The sequence below is a fragment of the Ambystoma mexicanum genome, unplaced genomic scaffold, assembly GCF_040938575.1.
Source record: "Ambystoma mexicanum isolate Mex_15411 unplaced genomic scaffold, UKY_AmexF1_1 Mex_scaf1, whole genome shotgun sequence".
NCBI classification, from domain to species: domain Eukaryota; kingdom Metazoa; phylum Chordata; class Amphibia; order Caudata; family Ambystomatidae; genus Ambystoma; species Ambystoma mexicanum.
The window spans coordinates 2,624,553-2,641,997 of record NW_027182324.1 but is presented as its reverse complement, the minus strand read 5'-3'; the positions used below and the strand labels follow the sequence as shown (position 1 = coordinate 2,641,997).

The following is a 17,445-nucleotide window of genomic DNA, read 5'->3' as shown; positions in this document are numbered from 1 at the left end:
GACTTGAGTTACCAAGGTAACTCAGTCCAGGGTGCCTAAATCCCCCTCCACCCCTCCTAAGTACCCCAGACAGAGTGGCACCACTTTGGAGGGCTTCTGTGGAGAAGCCCGCCAAAAGTGGAACAAAGGGCTCCACTTTGGGTCAGAGTTACAGGGGCGAACACCAACGCCATTTTAGAATCAAGTTTTGGCAAAAAGTCCCAACCGGAGTTATAAAAATAAATATATAAACCGGCGGTATGTTTAAGGCTACCGTAAATAAATAATTAAATGTGTTAGCCTAAAACAATGGGAAATCCCATAGGGAAATATTCGCGGTCGAATATAAAAAGTAGTTTCCACTGCCACCAGCCAAAACTCGATCAGGGGGGACGGAGACGTGCCCCCTCGACTAACAGACCCTGGGGCAATCGAATTGCCCCAGCCAGTACGTCCACAATATGATGGTTTGTACTGGTTCTGTTCAGGATTCAAGACTAGTAAAGTCTTTGGTGACTTTACATGCCCTGGGAGACAGTAGTCAGTCCCAGGGTATGGAGTCTATGTTGGGGAGTCCCTAGGACACCCCTGGGTCACGGCACAGAGGGTGCTGTGTGACCCACATCACAAAAATACATGAGGCCCCATGGAGTAAAAGACCCCATAGCCCATTCAACACAAGGTTTAACCAAGAAAACACACTTCAACATGTCCAAGAGTGAGGGTAAAAGAGTCTCACTCTTGGCAGGAGAAAAAAATTAAACCCCAGAAATCCAGCAAAGCTGCTGGGGGACTCACTAGGTAGGGAAATTCAGCCTAAACAGAGAATTCTCCCTAACAGTAGAGCATCAGACTTTTAATCTGAGGGTCCAGGGTTCAAGTCCCTGTTCAGGCGTATCTTTGCTTCTTTTACAAAAAATTTAGCAGGAAATATGAATTGCTCATTCTAATATGTGCTATTTCTGATGGCATCGCAACCTTGGGCAATATGACTCTAAGGTAGTGGAGTCCAGAATTCTTGGATGCTTTGCCAACATTTCAAGCCTGACTGTGCTTCTAAATAGCATGAAATAGCAATCTTTGTACAAAGTTTTAATATTGGGGAGACAGATTGGTCGAAAAAAAAGCAGACAGGCGCTGCTGAGATTCGAACTCAGGATCTCCTGTTTACTAGACAGGCGCTTTAACCAACTAAGCCACAGCACCTTTTTTGCATCTGGTCTCCTTTCCTTCCTCATGTAATCATTTAGAAGTGAAATCCACTTTTTTAAGGCTGGGCTTCTGTTGCAATATAACTTTTCAAAATGTTTTCCAATTGACTGAAACTCCATTGCACAAAACGAGCATGTCATTAATCGTCGATTTAGAGTGGACTGCATTGCCCAGTGTGTGCATTGAGGAGCACATGTTCGTCTTTACTGGGGAGCAAGTTTGCACTCATGAATGTGGCAAAACATTCAAATCCGTAAGTGGGTGAACATTAAAGTCCTAGATGCTGCAAATCTCTATATCTGGATACGGAATGACTGAAAAAAGTTATGTCTCCAGTGTCAAAATGTGTGTAATGCACTAGTAATTCATTTCCTTTATTGACCAGTGAGGTAGCCATGTATGGAGGTGCTGTAGAGTGAAAATCAAGTTTCAAATGGGCAGTGATCCTTGTGCCTGGATAGCTCAGTCGGTAGAGCATCAGACTTTTAATCTGAGGGTCCAGGGTTCAAGTCCCTGTTCAGGCGTACCTTTGCTTCTTTTACAAAAAATTTAGCAGGAAATATGAATTGCTCATTCTAATATGTGCTATTTCTGATGGCATCGCAACCTTGGGCAATATGACTCTAAGGTAGTGGAGTCCAGAATTCTTGGATGCTTTGCCAACATCATTTAGAAGTGAAATCCACTTTTTTTAAGGCTGGGCTTCTGTTGCAATATAACTTTACAAAATGTTTTCCAATTGACTGAAACTCCATTGCACAAAACGAGCATGTCATTAATCGTTGATTTAGAGTGGACTGCATTGCCCAGTGTGTGTATTGAGGAGCACATGTTCGCCTTTACTGGGGAGCAATTTTGCACTCATGAATGTGGCAAAACATTCAAATCCGTAAGTGGGTGAACATTAAAGTCCTAGATGCTGCAAATCTCTATATCTGGATACGGAATGACTGAAAAAAGTTATGTCTCCAGTGTCAAAATGTGTGTAATGCACTAGTAATTCATTTCCTTTATTGACCAGTGAGGTAGCCATGTATGGAGGTGCTGTAGAGTGAAAATCAAGTTTCAAATGGGCAGTGATCCCTGTGCCTGGATAGCTCAGTCGGTAGAGCATCAGACTTTTAATCTGAGGGTCCAGGGTTCAAGTCCCTGTTCAGGCGTACCTTTGCTTCTTTTACAAAAAATTAAGCAGGAAATATGAATTGCTCATTCTAATATGTGCTATTTCTGATGGCATCGCAACCTTGGGCAATATGATTCTAAGGTAGTGGAGTCCAGAGTTCTTGGATGCTTTGCCAACATTTCAAGCCTGACTGTGCTTCTAAATAGCATGAAATAGCAATCTTTGTACAAAGTTTTAATATTGGGGAGACAGATTGGTCGAAAAAAAAGCAGACAGGCGCTGCTGAGATTCGAACTCAGGATCTCCTGTTTACTAGACAGGCGCTTTAACCAACTAAGCCACAGCACCTTTTTTGCATCTGGTCTCCTTTCCTTCCTCATGTAATCATTTAGAAGTGAAATCCACTTTTTTAAGGCTGGGCTTCTGTTGCAATATAACTTTTCAAAATGTTTTCCAATTGACTGAAACTCCATTGCACAAAACGAGCATGTCATTAATCGTCGATTTAGAGTGGACTGCATTGCCCAGTGTGTGCATTGAGGAGCACATGTTCGTCTTTACTGGGGAGCAAGTTTGCACTCATGAATGTGGCAAAACATTCAAATCCGTAAGTGGGTGAACATTAAAGTCCTAGATGCTGCAAATCTCTATATCTGGATACGGAATGACTGAAAAAAGTTATGTCTCCAGTGTCAAAATGTGTGTAATGCACTAGTAATTCATTTCCTTTATTGACCAGTGAGGTAGCCATGTATGGAGGTGCTGTAGAGTGAAAATCAAGTTTCAAATGGGCAGTGATCCTTGTGCCTGGATAGCTCAGTCGGTAGAGCATCAGACTTTTAATCTGAGGGTCCAGGGTTCAAGTCCCTGTTCAGGCGTACCTTTGCTTCTTTTACAAAAAATTAAGCAGGAAATATGAATTGCTCATTCTAATATGTGCTATTTCTGATGGCATCGCAACCTTGGGCAATATGATTCTAAGGTAGTGGAGTCCAGAGTTCTTGGATGCTTTGCCAACATTTCAAGCCTGACTGTGCTTCTAAATAGCATGAAATAGCAATCTTTGTACAAAGTTTTAATATTGGGGAGACAGATTGGTCGAAAAAAAAGCAGACAGGCGCTGCTGAGATTCGAACTCAGGATCTCCTGTTTACTAGACAGGCGCTTTAACCAACTAAGCCACAGCACCTTTTTTGCATCTGGTCTCCTTTCCTTCCTCATGTAATCATTTAGAAGTGAAATCCACTTTTTTAAGGCTGGGCTTCTGTTGCAATATAACTTTTCAAAATGTTTTCCAATTGACTGAAACTCCATTGCACAAAACGAGCATGTCATTAATCGTCGATTTAGAGTGGACTGCATTGCCCAGTGTGTGCATTGAGGAGCACATGTTCGTCTTTACTGGGGAGCAAGTTTGCACTCATGAATGTGGCAAAACATTCAAATCCGTAAGTGGGTGAACATTAAAGTCCTAGATGCTGCAAATCTCTATATCTGGATACGGAATGACTGAAAAAAGTTATGTCTCCAGTGTCAAAATGTGTGTAATGCACTAGTAATTCATTTCCTTTATTGACCAGTGAGGTAGCCATGTATGGAGGTGCTGTAGAGTGAAAATCAAGTTTCAAATGGGCAGTGATCCTTGTGCCTGGATAGCTCAGTCGGTAGAGCATCAGACTTTTAATCTGAGGGTCCAGGGTTCAAGTCCCTGTTCAGGCGTACCTTTGCTTCTTTTACAAAAAATTAAGCAGGAAATATGAATTGCTCATTCTAATATGTGCTATTTCTGATGGCATCGCAACCTTGGGCAATATGACTCTAAGGTAGTGGAGTCCAGAGTTCTTGGATGCTTTGCCAACATTTCAAGCCTGACTGTGCTTCTAAATAGCATGAAACAGCAATCTTTGTACAAAGTTTTAATATTGGGGAGACAGATTGGTCGAAAAAAAAGCAGACAGGCGCTGCTGAGATTCGAACTCAGGATCTCCTGTTTACTAGACAGGCGCTTTAACCAACTAAGCCACAGCACCTTTTTTGCATCTGGTCTCCTTTCCTTCCTCATGTAATCATTTAGAAGTGAAATCCACTTTTTTAAGGCTGGGCTTCTGTTGCAATATAACTTTTCAAAATGTTTTCCAATTGACTGAAACTCCATTGCACAAAACGAGCATGTCATTAATCGTCGATTTAGAGTGGACTGCATTGCCCAGTGTGTGCATTGAGGAGCACATGTTCGTCTTTACTGGGGAGCAAGTTTGCACTCATGAATGTGGCAAAACATTCAAATCCGTAAGTGGGTGAACATTAAAGTCCTAGATGCTGCAAATCTCTATATCTGGATACGGAATGACTGAAAAAAGTTATGTCTCCAGTGTCAAAATGTGTGTAATGCACTAGTAATTCATTTCCTTTATTGACCAGTGAGGTAGCCATGTATGGAGGTGCTGTAGAGTGAAAATCAAGTTTCAAATGGGCAGTGATCCCTGTGCCTGGATAGCTCAGTCGGTAGAGCATCAGACTTTTAATCTGAGGGTCCAGGGTTCAAGTCCCTGTTCAGGCGTATCTTTGCTTCTTTTACAAAAAATTTAGCAGGAAATATGAATTGCTCATTCTAATATGTGCTATTTCTGATGGCATCGCAACCTTGGGCAATATGACTCTAAGGTAGTGGAGTCCAGAATTCTTGGATGCTTTGCCAACATTTCAAGCCTGACTGTGCTTCTAAATAGCATGAAATAACAATCTTTGTACAAAGTTTTAATATTGGGGAGACAGATTGGTCGAAAAAAAAGCAGACAGGCGCTGCTGAGATTCGAACTCAGGATCTCCTGTTTACTAGACAGGCGCTTTAACCAACTAAGCCACAGCACCTCTTTTGCATCTGATCTCCTTTCCTTCCTCATGTAATCATTTAGAAGTGAAATCCACTTTTTTTAAGGCTGGGCTTCTGTTGCAATATAACTTTACAAAATGTTTTCCAATTGACTGAAACTCCATTGCACAAAACGAGCATGTCATTAATCGTTGATTTAGAGTGGACTGCATTGCCCAGTGTGTGTATTGAGGAGCACATGTTCGCCTTTACTGGGGAGCAATTTTGCACTCATGAATGTGGCAAAACATTCAAATCCGTAAGTGGGTGAACATTAAAGTCCTAGATGCTGCAAATCTCTATATCTGGATACGGAATGACTGAAAAAAGTTATGTCTCCAGTGTCAAAATGTGTGTAATGCACTAGTAATTCATTTCCTTTATTGACCAGTGAGGTAGCCATGTATGGAGGTGCTGTAGAGTGAAAATCAAGTTTCAAATGGGCAGTGATCCTTGTGCCTGGATAGCTCAGTCGGTAGAGCATCAGACTTTTAATCTGAGGGGCCAGGGTTCAAGTCCCTGTTCAGGCGTACCTTTGCTTCTTTTACAAAAAATTTAGCAGGAAATATGAATTGCTCATTCTAATATGTGCTATTTCTGATGGCATCGCAACCTTGGGCAATATGACTCTAAGGTAGTGGAGTCCAGAATTCTTGGATGCTTTGCCAACATTTCAAGCCTGACTGTGCTTCTAAATAGCATGAAATAACAATCTTTGTACAAAGTTTTAATATTGGGGAGACAGATTGGTCGAAAAAAAAGCAGACAGGCGCTGCTGAGGTTCGAACTCAGGATCTCCAGTTTACTAGACAGGCGCTTTAACCAACTAAGCCACAGCACCTTTTTTGCATCTGATCTCCTGTCCTTCCTCATGTAATCATTTAGAAGTGAAATCCACTTTTTTTAAGGCTGGGCTTCTGTTGCAATATAACTTTACAAAATGTTTTCCAATTGACTGAAACTCCATTGCACAAAACGAGCATGTCATTAATCGTTGATTTAGAGTGGACTGCATTGCCCAGTGTGTGTATTGAGGAGCACATGTTCGCCTTTACTGGGGAGCAAGTTTGCACTCATGAATGTGGCAAAACATTCAAATCCGTAAGTGGGTGAACATTAAAGTCCTAGATGCTGCAAATCTCTATATCTGGATACGGAATGACTGAAAAAAGTTATGTCTCCAGTGTCAAAATGTGTGTAATGCACTAGTAATTCATTTCCTTTATTGACCAGTGAGGTAGCCATGTATGGAGGTGCTGTAGAGTGAAAATCAAGTTTCAAATGGGCAGTGGTCCTTGTGCCTGGATAGCTCAGTCGGTAGAGCATCAGACTTTTAATCTGAGGGTCCAGGGTTCAAGTCCCTGTTCAGGCGTACCTTTGCTTCTTTTACAAAAAATTAAGCAGGAAATATGAATTGCTCATTCTAATATGTGCTATTTCTGATGGCATCGCAACCTTGGGCAATATGATTCTAAGGTAGTGGAGTCCAGAGTTCTTGGATGCTTTGCCAACATTTCAAGCCTGACTGTGCTTCTAAATAGCATGAAATAGCAATCTTTGTACAAAGTTTTAATATTGGGGAGACAGATTGGTCGAAAAAAAAGCAGACAGGCGCTGCTGAGATTCGAACTCAGGATCTCCTGTTTACTAGACAGGCGCTTTAACCAACTAAGCCACAGCACCTTTTTTGCATCTGGTCTCCTTTCCTTCCTCATGTAATCATTTAGAAGTGAAATCCACTTTTTTAAGGCTGGGCTTCTGTTGCAATATAACTTTTCAAAATGTTTTCCAATTGACTGAAACTCCATTGCACAAAACGAGCATGTCATTAATCGTCGATTTAGAGTGGACTGCATTGCCCAGTGTGTGCATTGAGGAGCACATGTTCGTCTTTACTGGGGAGCAAGTTTGCACTCATGAATGTGGCAAAACATTCAAATCCGTAAGTGGGTGAACATTAAAGTCCTAGATGCTGCAAATCTCTATATCTGGATACGGAATGACTGAAAAAAGTTATGTCTCCAGTGTCAAAATGTGTGTAATGCACTAGTAATTCATTTCCTTTATTGACCAGTGAGGTAGCCATGTATGGAGGTGCTGTAGAGTGAAAATCAAGTTTCAAATGGGCAGTGATCCTTGTGCCTGGATAGCTCAGTCGGTAGAGCATCAGACTTTTAATCTGAGGGTCCAGGGTTCAAGTCCCTGTTCAGGCGTATCTTTGCTTCTTTTACAAAAAATTTAGCAGGAAATATGAATTGCTCATTCTAATATGTGCTATTTCTGATGGCATCGCAACCTTGGGCAATATGACTCTAAGGTAGTGGAGTCCAGAATTCTTGGATGCTTTGCCAACATTTCAAGCCTGACTGTGCTTCTAAATAGCATGAAATAGCAATCTTTGTACAAAGTTTTAATATTGGGGAGACAGATTGGTCGAAAAAAAAGCAGACAGGCGCTGCTGAGATTCGAACTCAGGATCTCCTGTTTACTAGACAGGCGCTTTAACCAACTAAGCCACAGCACCTTTTTTGCATCTGGTCTCCTTTCCTTCCTCATGTAATCATTTAGAAGTGAAATCCACTTTTTTAAGGCTGGGCTTCTGTTGCAATATAACTTTTCAAAATGTTTTCCAATTGACTGAAACTCCATTGCACAAAACGAGCATGTCATTAATCGTCGATTTAGAGTGGACTGCATTGCCCAGTGTGTGCATTGAGGAGCACATGTTCGTCTTTACTGGGGAGCAAGTTTGCACTCATGAATGTGGCAAAACATTCAAATCCGTAAGTGGGTGAACATTAAAGTCCTAGATGCTGCAAATCTCTATATCTGGATACGGAATGACTGAAAAAAGTTATGTCTCCAGTGTCAAAATGTGTGTAATGCACTAGTAATTCATTTCCTTTATTGACCAGTGAGGTAGCCATGTATGGAGGTGCTGTAGAGTGAAAATCAAGTTTCAAATGGGCAGTGATCCCTGTGCCTGGATAACTCAGTCGGTAGAGCATCAGACTTTTAATCTGAGGGTCCAGGGTTCAAGTCCCTGTTCAGGCGTACCTTTGCTTCTTTTACAAAAAATTAAGCAGGAAATATGAATTGCTCATTCTAATATGTGCTGTTTCTGATGGCATCGCAACCTTGGGCAATATGACTCTAAGGTAGTGGAGTCCAGAGTTCTTGGATGCTTTGCCAACATTTCAAGCCTGACTGTGCTTCTAAATAGCATGAAATAGCAATCTTTGTACAAAGTTTTAATATTGGGGAGACAGATTGGTCGAAAAAAAAGCAGACAGGCGCTGCTGAGATTCAAACTCAGGATCTCCTGTTTACTAGACAGGCGCTTTAACCAACTAAGCCACAGCACCTTTTTTGCATCTGGTCTCCTTTCCTTCCTCATGTAATCAATCAGAAGTGAAATCCACTTTTTTAAGGCTGGGCTTCTGTTGCAATATAACTTTTCAAAATGTTTTCCAATTGACTGAAACTCCATTGCACAAAACGAGCATGTCATTAATCGTCGATTTAGAGTGGACTGCATTGCCCAGTGTGTGCATTGAGGAGCACATGTTCGTCTTTACTGGGGAGCAAGTTTGCACTCATGAATGTGGCAAAACATTCAAATCCGTAAGTGGGTGAACATTAAAGTCCTAGATGCTGCAAATCTCTATATCTGGATACGGAATGACTGAAAAAAGTTATGTCTCCAGTGTCAAAATGTGTGTAATGCACTAGTAATTCATTTCCTTTATTGACCAGTGAGGTAGCCATGTATGGAGGTGCTGTAGAGTGAAAATCAAGTTTCAAATGGGCAGTGATCCTTGTGCCTGGATAGCTCAGTCGGTAGAGCATCAGACTTTTAATCTGAGGGTCCAGGGTTCAAGTCCCTGTTCAGGCGTACCTTTGCTTCTTTTACAAAAAATTAAGCAGGAAATATGAATTGCTCATTCTAATATGTGCTATTTCTGATGGCATCGCAACCTTGGGCAATATGATTCTAAGGTAGTGGAGTCCAGAGTTCTTGGATGCTTTGCCAACATTTCAAGCCTGACTGTGCTTCTAAATAGCATGAAATAGCAATCTTTGTACAAAGTTTTAATATTGGGGAGACAGATTGGTCGAAAAAAAAGCAGACAGGCGCTGCTGAGATTCGAACTCAGGATCTCCTGTTTACTAGACAGGCGCTTTAACCAACTAAGCCACAGCACCTTTTTTGCATCTGGTCTCCTTTCCTTCCTCATGTAATCATTTAGAAGTGAAATCCACTTTTTTAAGGCTGGGCTTCTGTTGCAATATAACTTTTCAAAATGTTTTCCAATTGACTGAAACTCCATTGCACAAAACGAGCATGTCATTAATCGTCGATTTAGAGTGGACTGCATTGCCCAGTGTGTGCATTGAGGAGCACATGTTCGTCTTTACTGGGGAGCAAGTTTGCACTCATGAATGTGGCAAAACATTCAAATCCGTAAGTGGGTGAACATTAAAGTCCTAGATGCTGCAAATCTCTATATCTGGATACGGAATGACTGAAAAAAGTTATGTCTCCAGTGTCAAAATGTGTGTAATGCACTAGTAATTCATTTCCTTTATTGACCAGTGAGGTAGCCATGTATGGAGGTGCTGTAGAGTGAAAATCAAGTTTCAAATGGGCAGTGATCCTTGTGCCTGGATAGCTCAGTCGGTAGAGCATCAGACTTTTAATCTGAGGGTCCAGGGTTCAAGTCCCTGTTCAGGCGTACCTTTGCTTCTTTTACAAAAAATTAAGCAGGAAATATGAATTGCTCATTCTAATATGTGCTATTTCTGATGGCATCGCAACCTTGGGCAATATGACTCTAAGGTAGTGGAGTCCAGAGTTCTTGGATGCTTTGCCAACATTTCAAGCCTGACTGTGCTTCTAAATAGCATGAAACAGCAATCTTTGTACAAAGTTTTAATATTGGGGAGACAGATTGGTCGAAAAAAAAGCAGACAGGCGCTGCTGAGATTCGAACTCAGGATCTCCTGTTTACTAGACAGGCGCTTTAACCAACTAAGCCACAGCACCTTTTTTGCATCTGGTCTCCTTTCCTTCCTCATGTAATCATTTAGAAGTGAAATCCACTTTTTTAAGGCTGGGCTTCTGTTGCAATATAACTTTTCAAAATGTTTTCCAATTGACTGAAACTCCATTGCACAAAACGAGCATGTCATTAATCGTCGATTTAGAGTGGACTGCATTGCCCAGTGTGTGCATTGAGGAGCACATGTTCGTCTTTACTGGGGAGCAAGTTTGCACTCATGAATGTGGCAAAACATTCAAATCCGTAAGTGGGTGAACATTAAAGTCCTAGATGCTGCAAATCTCTATATCTGGATACGGAATGACTGAAAAAAGTTATGTCTCCAGTGTCAAAATGTGTGTAATGCACTAGTAATTCATTTCCTTTATTGACCAGTGAGGTAGCCATGTATGGAGGTGCTGTAGAGTGAAAATCAAGTTTCAAATGGGCAGTGATCCTTGTGCCTGGATAGCTCAGTCGGTAGAGCATCAGACTTTTAATCTGAGGGTCCAGGGTTCAAGTCCCTGTTCAGGCGTATCTTTGCTTCTTTTACAAAAAATTTAGCAGGAAATATGAATTGCTCATTCTAATATGTGCTATTTCTGATGGCATCGCAACCTTGGGCAATATGACTCTAAGGTAGTGGAGTCCAGAATTCTTGGATGCTTTGCCAACATTTCAAGCCTGACTGTGCTTCTAAATAGCATGAAATAGCAATCTTTGTACAAAGTTTTAATATTGGGGAGACAGATTGGTCGAAAAAAAAGCAGACAGGCGCTGCTGAGATTCGAACTCAGGATCTCCTGTTTACTAGACAGGCGCTTTAACCAACTAAGCCACAGCACCTTTTTTGCATCTGGTCTCCTTTCCTTCCTCATGTAATCATTTAGAAGTGAAATCCACTTTTTTAAGGCTGGGCTTCTGTTGCAATATAACTTTTCAAAATGTTTTCCAATTGACTGAAACTCCATTGCACAAAACGAGCATGTCATTAATCGTCGATTTAGAGTGGACTGCATTGCCCAGTGTGTGCATTGAGGAGCACATGTTCGTCTTTACTGGGGAGCAAGTTTGCACTCATGAATGTGGCAAAACATTCAAATCCGTAAGTGGGTGAACATTAAAGTCCTAGATGCTGCAAATCTCTATATCTGGATACGGAATGACTGAAAAAAGTTATGTCTCCAGTGTCAAAATGTGTGTAATGCACTAGTAATTCATTTCCTTTATTGACCAGTGAGGTAGCCATGTATGGAGGTGCTGTAGAGTGAAAATCAAGTTTCAAATGGGCAGTGATCCCTGTGCCTGGATAACTCAGTCGGTAGAGCATCAGACTTTTAATCTGAGGGTCCAGGGTTCAAGTCCCTGTTCAGGCGTACCTTTGCTTCTTTTACAAAAAATTAAGCAGGAAATATGAATTGCTCATTCTAATATGTGCTGTTTCTGATGGCATCGCAACCTTGGGCAATATGACTCTAAGGTAGTGGAGTCCAGAGTTCTTGGATGCTTTGCCAACATTTCAAGCCTGACTGTGCTTCTAAATAGCATGAAATAGCAATCTTTGTACACAGTTTTAATATTGGGGAGACAGATTGGTCGAAAAAAAAGCAGACAGGCGCTGCTGAGATTCGAACTCAGGATCTCCTGTTTACTAGACAGGCGCTTTAACCAACTAAGCCACAGCACCTTTTTTGCATCTGGTCTCCTTTCCTTCCTCATGTAATCATTTAGAAGTGAAATCCACTTTTTTAAGGCTGGGCTTCTGTTGCAATATAACTTTTCAAAATGTTTTCCAATTGACTGAAACTCCATTGCACAAAACGAGCATGTCATTAATCGTCGATTTAGAGTGGACTGCATTGCCCAGTGTGTGCATTGAGGAGCACATGTTCGTCTTTACTGGGGAGCAAGTTTGCACTCATGAATGTGGCAAAACATTCAAATCCGTAAGTGGGTGAACATTAAAGTCCTAGATGCTGCAAATCTCTATATCTGGATACGGAATGACTGAAAAAAGTTATGTCTCCAGTGTCAAAATGTGTGTAATGCACTAGTAATTCATTTCCTTTATTGACCAGTGAGGTAGCCATGTATGGAGGTGCTGTAGAGTGAAAATCAAGTTTCAAATGGGCAGTGATCCTTGTGCCTGGATAGCTCAGTCGGTAGAGCATCAGACTTTTAATCTGAGGGTCCAGGGTTCAAGTCCCTGTTCAGGCGTACCTTTGCTTCTTTTACAAAAAATTAAGCAGGAAATATGAATTGCTCATTCTAATATGTGCTATTTCTGATGGCATCGCAACCTTGGGCAATATGACTCTAAGGTAGTGGAGTCCAGAGTTCTTGGATGCTTTGCCAACATTTCAAGCCTGACTGTGCTTCTAAATAGCATGAAACAGCAATCTTTGTACAAAGTTTTAATATTGGGGAGACAGATTGGTCGAAAAAAAAGCAGACAGGCGCTGCTGAGATTCGAACTCAGGATCTCCTGTTTACTAGACAGGCGCTTTAACCAACTAAGCCACAGCACCTCTTTTGCCTCTGATCTCCTTTCCTTCCTCATGTAATCATTTAGAAGTGAAATCCACTTTTTTTAAGGCTGGGCTTCTGTTGCAATATAACTTTACAAAATGTTTTCCAATTGACTGAAACTCCATTGCACAAAACGAGCATGTCATTAATCGTTGATTTAGAGTGGACTGCATTGCCCAGTGTGTGTATTGAGGAGCACATGTTCGCCTTTACTGGGGAGCAAGTTTGCACTCATGAATGTGGCAAAACATTCAAATCCGTAAGTGGGTGAACATTAAAGTCCTAGATGCTGCAAATCTCTATATCTGGATACGGAATGACTGAAAAAAGTTATGTCTCCAGTGTCAAAATGTGTGTAATGCACTAGTAATTCATTTCCTTTATTGACCAGTGAGGTAGCCATGTATGGAGGTGCTGTAGAGTGAAAATCAAGTTTCAAATGGGCAGTGATCCCTGTGCCTGGATAACTCAGTCGGTAGAGCATCAGACTTTTAATCTGAGGGTCCAGGGTTCAAGTCCCTGTTCAGGCGTACCTTTGCTTCTTTTACAAAAAATTAAGCAGGAAATATGAATTGCTCATTCTAATATGTGCTGTTTCTGATGGCATCGCAACCTTGGGCAATATGACTCTAAGGTAGTGGAGTCCAGAGTTCTTGGATGCTTTGCCAACATTTCAAGCCTGACTGTGCTTCTAAATAGCATGAAATAGCAATCTTTGTACAAAGTTTTAATATTGGGGAGACAGATTGGTCGAAAAAAAAGCAGACAGGCGCTGCTGAGATTCAAACTCAGGATCTCCTGTTTACTAGACAGGCGCTTTAACCAACTAAGCCACAGCACCTTTTTTGCATCTGGTCTCCTTTCCTTCCTCATGTAATCAATCAGAAGTGAAATCCACTTTTTTAAGGCTGGGCTTCTGTTGCAATATAACTTTTCAAAATGTTTTCCAATTGACTGAAACTCCATTGCACAAAACGAGCATGTCATTAATCGTCGATTTAGAGTGGACTGCATTGCCCAGTGTGTGCATTGAGGAGCACATGTTCGTCTTTACTGGGGAGCAAGTTTGCACTCATGAATGTGGCAAAACATTCAAATCCGTAAGTGGGTGAACATTAAAGTCCTAGATGCTGCAAATCTCTATATCTGGATACGGAATGACTGAAAAAAGTTATGTCTCCAGTGTCAAAATGTGTGTAATGCACTAGTAATTAATTTCCTTTATTGACCAGTGAGGTAGCCATGTATGGAGGTGCTGTAGAGTGAAAATCAAGTTTCAAATGGGCAGTGATCCCTGTCCCTGGATAGCTCAGTCGGTAGAGCATCAGACTTTTAATCTGAGGGTCCAGGGTTCAAGTCCCTGTTCAGGCGTACCTTTGCTTCTTTTACAAAAAATTAAGCAGGAAATATGAATTGCTCATTCTAATATGTGCTATTTCTGATGGCATCGCAACCTTGGGCAATATGACTCTAAGGTAGTGGAGTCCAGAGTTCTTGGATGCTTTGCCAACATTTCAAGCCTCACTGTGCTTCTAAATAGCATGAAATAGCAATCTTTGTACAAAGTTTTAATATTGGGGAGACAGATTGGTCGAAAAAAAAGCAGACAGGCGCTGCTGAGATTCAAACTCAGGATCTCCTGTTTACTAGACAGGCGCTTTAACCAACTAAGCCACAGCACCTTTTTTGCATCTGGTCTCCTTTCCTTCCTCATGTAATCAATCAGAAGTGAAATCCACTTTTTTAAGGCTGGGCTTCTGTTGCAATATAACTTTTCAAAATGTTTTCCAATTGACTGAAACTCCATTGCACAAAACGAGCATGTCATTAATCGTCGATTTAGAGTGGACTGCATTGCCCAGTGTGTGCATTGAGGAGCACATGTTCGTCTTTACTGGGGAGCAAGTTTGCACTCATGAATGTGGCAAAACATTCAAATCCGTAAGTGGGTGAACATTAAAGTCCTAGATGCTGCAAATCTCTATATCTGGATACGGAATGACTGAAAAAAGTTATGTCTCCAGTGTCAAAATGTGTGTAATGCACTAGTAATTCATTTCCTTTATTGACCAGTGAGGTAGCCATGTATGGAGGTGCTGTAGAGTGAAAATCAAGTTTCAAATGGGCAGTGATCCTTGTGCCTGGATAGCTCAGTCGGTAGAGCATCAGACTTTTAATCTGAGGGTCCAGGGTTCAAGTCCCTGTTCAGGCGTACCTTTGCTTCTTTTACAAAAAATTAAGCAGGAAATATGAATTGCTCATTCTAATATGTGCTATTTCTGATGGCATCGCAACCTTGGGCAATATGATTCTAAGGTAGTGGAGTCCAGAGTTCTTGGATGCTTTGCCAACATTTCAAGCCTGACTGTGCTTCTAAATAGCATGAAATAGCAATCTTTGTACAAAGTTTTAATATTGGGGAGACAGATTGGTCGAAAAAAAAGCAGACAGGCGCTGCTGAGATTCGAACTCAGGATCTCCTGTTTACTAGACAGGCGCTTTAACCAACTAAGCCACAGCACCTTTTTTGCATCTGGTCTCCTTTCCTTCCTCATGTAATCATTTAGAAGTGAAATCCACTTTTTTAAGGCTGGGCTTCTGTTGCAATATAACTTTTCAAAATGTTTTCCAATTGACTGAAACTCCATTGCACAAAACGAGCATGTCATTAATCGTCGATTTAGAGTGGACTGCATTGCCCAGTGTGTGCATTGAGGAGCACATGTTCGTCTTTACTGGGGAGCAAGTTTGCACTCATGAATGTGGCAAAACATTCAAATCCGTAAGTGGGTGAACATTAAAGTCCTAGATGCTGCAAATCTCTATATCTGGATACGGAATGACTGAAAAAAGTTATGTCTCCAGTGTCAAAATGTGTGTAATGCACTAGTAATTCATTTCCTTTATTGACCAGTGAGGTAGCCATGTATGGAGGTGCTGTAGAGTGAAAATCAAGTTTCAAATGGGCAGTGATCCTTGTGCCTGGATAGCTCAGTCGGTAGAGCATCAGACTTTTAATCTGAGGGTCCAGGGTTCAAGTCCCTGTTCAGGCGTACCTTTGCTTCTTTTACAAAAAATTAAGCAGGAAATATGAATTGCTCATTCTAATATGTGCTATTTCTGATGGCATCGCAACCTTGGGCAATATGACTCTAAGGTAGTGGAGTCCAGAGTTCTTGGATGCTTTGCCAACATTTCAAGCCTGACTGTGCTTCTAAATAGCATGAAACAGCAATCTTTGTACAAAGTTTTAATATTGGGGAGACAGATTGGTCGAAAAAAAAGCAGACAGGCGCTGCTGAGATTCGAACTCAGGATCTCCTGTTTACTAGACAGGCGCTTTAACCAACTAAGCCACAGCACCTTTTTTGCATCTGGTCTCCTTTCCTTCCTCATGTAATCATTTAGAAGTGAAATCCACTTTTTTAAGGCTGGGCTTCTGTTGCAATATAACTTTTCAAAATGTTTTCCAATTGACTGAAACTCCATTGCACAAAACGAGCATGTCATTAATCGTCGATTTAGAGTGGACTGCATTGCCCAGTGTGTGCATTGAGGAGCACATGTTCGTCTTTACTGGGGAGCAAGTTTGCACTCATGAATGTGGCAAAACATTCAAATCCGTAAGTGGGTGAACATTAAAGTCCTAGATGCTGCAAATCTCTATATCTGGATACGGAATGACTGAAAAAAGTTATGTCTCCAGTGTCAAAATGTGTGTAATGCACTAGTAATTCATTTCCTTTATTGACCAGTGAGGTAGCCATGTATGGAGGTGCTGTAGAGTGAAAATCAAGTTTCAAATGGGCAGTGATCCTTGTGCCTGGATAGCTCAGTCGGTAGAGCATCAGACTTTTAATCTGAGGGTCCAGGGTTCAAGTCCCTGTTCAGGCGTATCTTTGCTTCTTTTACAAAAAATTTAGCAGGAAATATGAATTGCTCATTCTAATATGTGCTATTTCTGATGGCATCGCAACCTTGGGCAATATGACTCTAAGGTAGTGGAGTCCAGAATTCTTGGATGCTTTGCCAACATTTCAAGCCTGACTGTGCTTCTAAATAGCATGAAATAGCAATCTTTGTACAAAGTTTTAATATTGGGGAGACAGATTGGTCGAAAAAAAAGCAGACAGGCGCTGCTGAGATTCGAACTCAGGATCTCCTGTTTACTAGACAGGCGCTTTAACCAACTAAGCCACAGCACCTTTTTTGCATCTGGTCTCCTTTCCTTCCTCATGTAATCATTTAGAAGTGAAATCCACTTTTTTAAGGCTGGGCTTCTGTTGCAATATAACTTTTCAAAATGTTTTCCAATTGACTGAAACTCCATTGCACAAAACGAGCATGTCATTAATCGTCGATTTAGAGTGGACTGCATTGCCCAGTGTGTGCATTGAGGAGCACATGTTCGTCTTTACTGGGGAGCAAGTTTGCACTCATGAATGTGGCAAAACATTCAAATCCGTAAGTGGGTGAACATTAAAGTCCTAGATGCTGCAAATCTCTATATCTGGATACGGAATGACTGAAAAAAGTTATGTCTCCAGTGTCAAAATGTGTGTAATGCACTAGTAATTCATTTCCTTTATTGACCAGTGAGGTAGCCATGTATGGAGGTGCTGTAGAGTGAAAATCAAGTTTCAAATGGGCAGTGATCCCTGTGCCTGGATAACTCAGTCGGTAGAGCA

General features: G+C 41.2%; 15 non-coding genes across 15 annotated transcripts; all 15 read right to left on the bottom strand.

Annotated features, from left to right (window-relative positions):
* Window positions 1-1,111: 1,111 nt before the first annotated feature.
* On the bottom strand, window positions 1,112-1,185 carry TRNAT-AGU (transfer RNA threonine (anticodon AGU)). The gene has a single exon. It is a non-coding gene; the product is annotated as a tRNA-Thr (tRNA).
* A 1,403-nt stretch (window positions 1,186-2,588) lies between these two features.
* On the bottom strand, window positions 2,589-2,662 carry TRNAT-AGU (transfer RNA threonine (anticodon AGU)). The gene has a single exon. It is a non-coding gene; the product is annotated as a tRNA-Thr (tRNA).
* A 767-nt stretch (window positions 2,663-3,429) lies between these two features.
* Window positions 3,430-3,503, bottom strand: TRNAT-AGU (transfer RNA threonine (anticodon AGU)). The gene has a single exon. It is a non-coding gene; the product is annotated as a tRNA-Thr (tRNA).
* A 767-nt stretch (window positions 3,504-4,270) lies between these two features.
* Window positions 4,271-4,344, bottom strand: TRNAT-AGU (transfer RNA threonine (anticodon AGU)). The gene has a single exon. It is a non-coding gene; the product is annotated as a tRNA-Thr (tRNA).
* A 767-nt stretch (window positions 4,345-5,111) lies between these two features.
* TRNAT-AGU (transfer RNA threonine (anticodon AGU)) lies at window positions 5,112-5,185 on the bottom strand. Its single transcript has one exon. It is a non-coding gene; the product is annotated as a tRNA-Thr (tRNA).
* Window positions 5,186-6,795: 1,610 nt separating this feature from the next.
* TRNAT-AGU (transfer RNA threonine (anticodon AGU)) lies at window positions 6,796-6,869 on the bottom strand. The gene has a single exon. It is a non-coding gene; the product is annotated as a tRNA-Thr (tRNA).
* Window positions 6,870-7,636: 767 nt separating this feature from the next.
* Window positions 7,637-7,710, bottom strand: TRNAT-AGU (transfer RNA threonine (anticodon AGU)). Its single transcript has one exon. It is a non-coding gene; the product is annotated as a tRNA-Thr (tRNA).
* A 1,608-nt stretch (window positions 7,711-9,318) lies between these two features.
* Window positions 9,319-9,392, bottom strand: TRNAT-AGU (transfer RNA threonine (anticodon AGU)). Its single transcript has one exon. It is a non-coding gene; the product is annotated as a tRNA-Thr (tRNA).
* A 767-nt stretch (window positions 9,393-10,159) lies between these two features.
* Window positions 10,160-10,233, bottom strand: TRNAT-AGU (transfer RNA threonine (anticodon AGU)). The gene has a single exon. It is a non-coding gene; the product is annotated as a tRNA-Thr (tRNA).
* Window positions 10,234-11,000: 767 nt separating this feature from the next.
* TRNAT-AGU (transfer RNA threonine (anticodon AGU)) lies at window positions 11,001-11,074 on the bottom strand. The gene has a single exon. It is a non-coding gene; the product is annotated as a tRNA-Thr (tRNA).
* Window positions 11,075-11,841: 767 nt separating this feature from the next.
* Window positions 11,842-11,915, bottom strand: TRNAT-AGU (transfer RNA threonine (anticodon AGU)). The gene has a single exon. It is a non-coding gene; the product is annotated as a tRNA-Thr (tRNA).
* A 767-nt stretch (window positions 11,916-12,682) lies between these two features.
* On the bottom strand, window positions 12,683-12,756 carry TRNAT-AGU (transfer RNA threonine (anticodon AGU)). The gene has a single exon. It is a non-coding gene; the product is annotated as a tRNA-Thr (tRNA).
* A 2,450-nt stretch (window positions 12,757-15,206) lies between these two features.
* TRNAT-AGU (transfer RNA threonine (anticodon AGU)) lies at window positions 15,207-15,280 on the bottom strand. Its single transcript has one exon. It is a non-coding gene; the product is annotated as a tRNA-Thr (tRNA).
* Window positions 15,281-16,047: 767 nt separating this feature from the next.
* On the bottom strand, window positions 16,048-16,121 carry TRNAT-AGU (transfer RNA threonine (anticodon AGU)). The gene has a single exon. It is a non-coding gene; the product is annotated as a tRNA-Thr (tRNA).
* A 767-nt stretch (window positions 16,122-16,888) lies between these two features.
* Window positions 16,889-16,962, bottom strand: TRNAT-AGU (transfer RNA threonine (anticodon AGU)). The gene has a single exon. It is a non-coding gene; the product is annotated as a tRNA-Thr (tRNA).
* Between the last annotated feature and the right edge of the window lie 483 nt (window positions 16,963-17,445).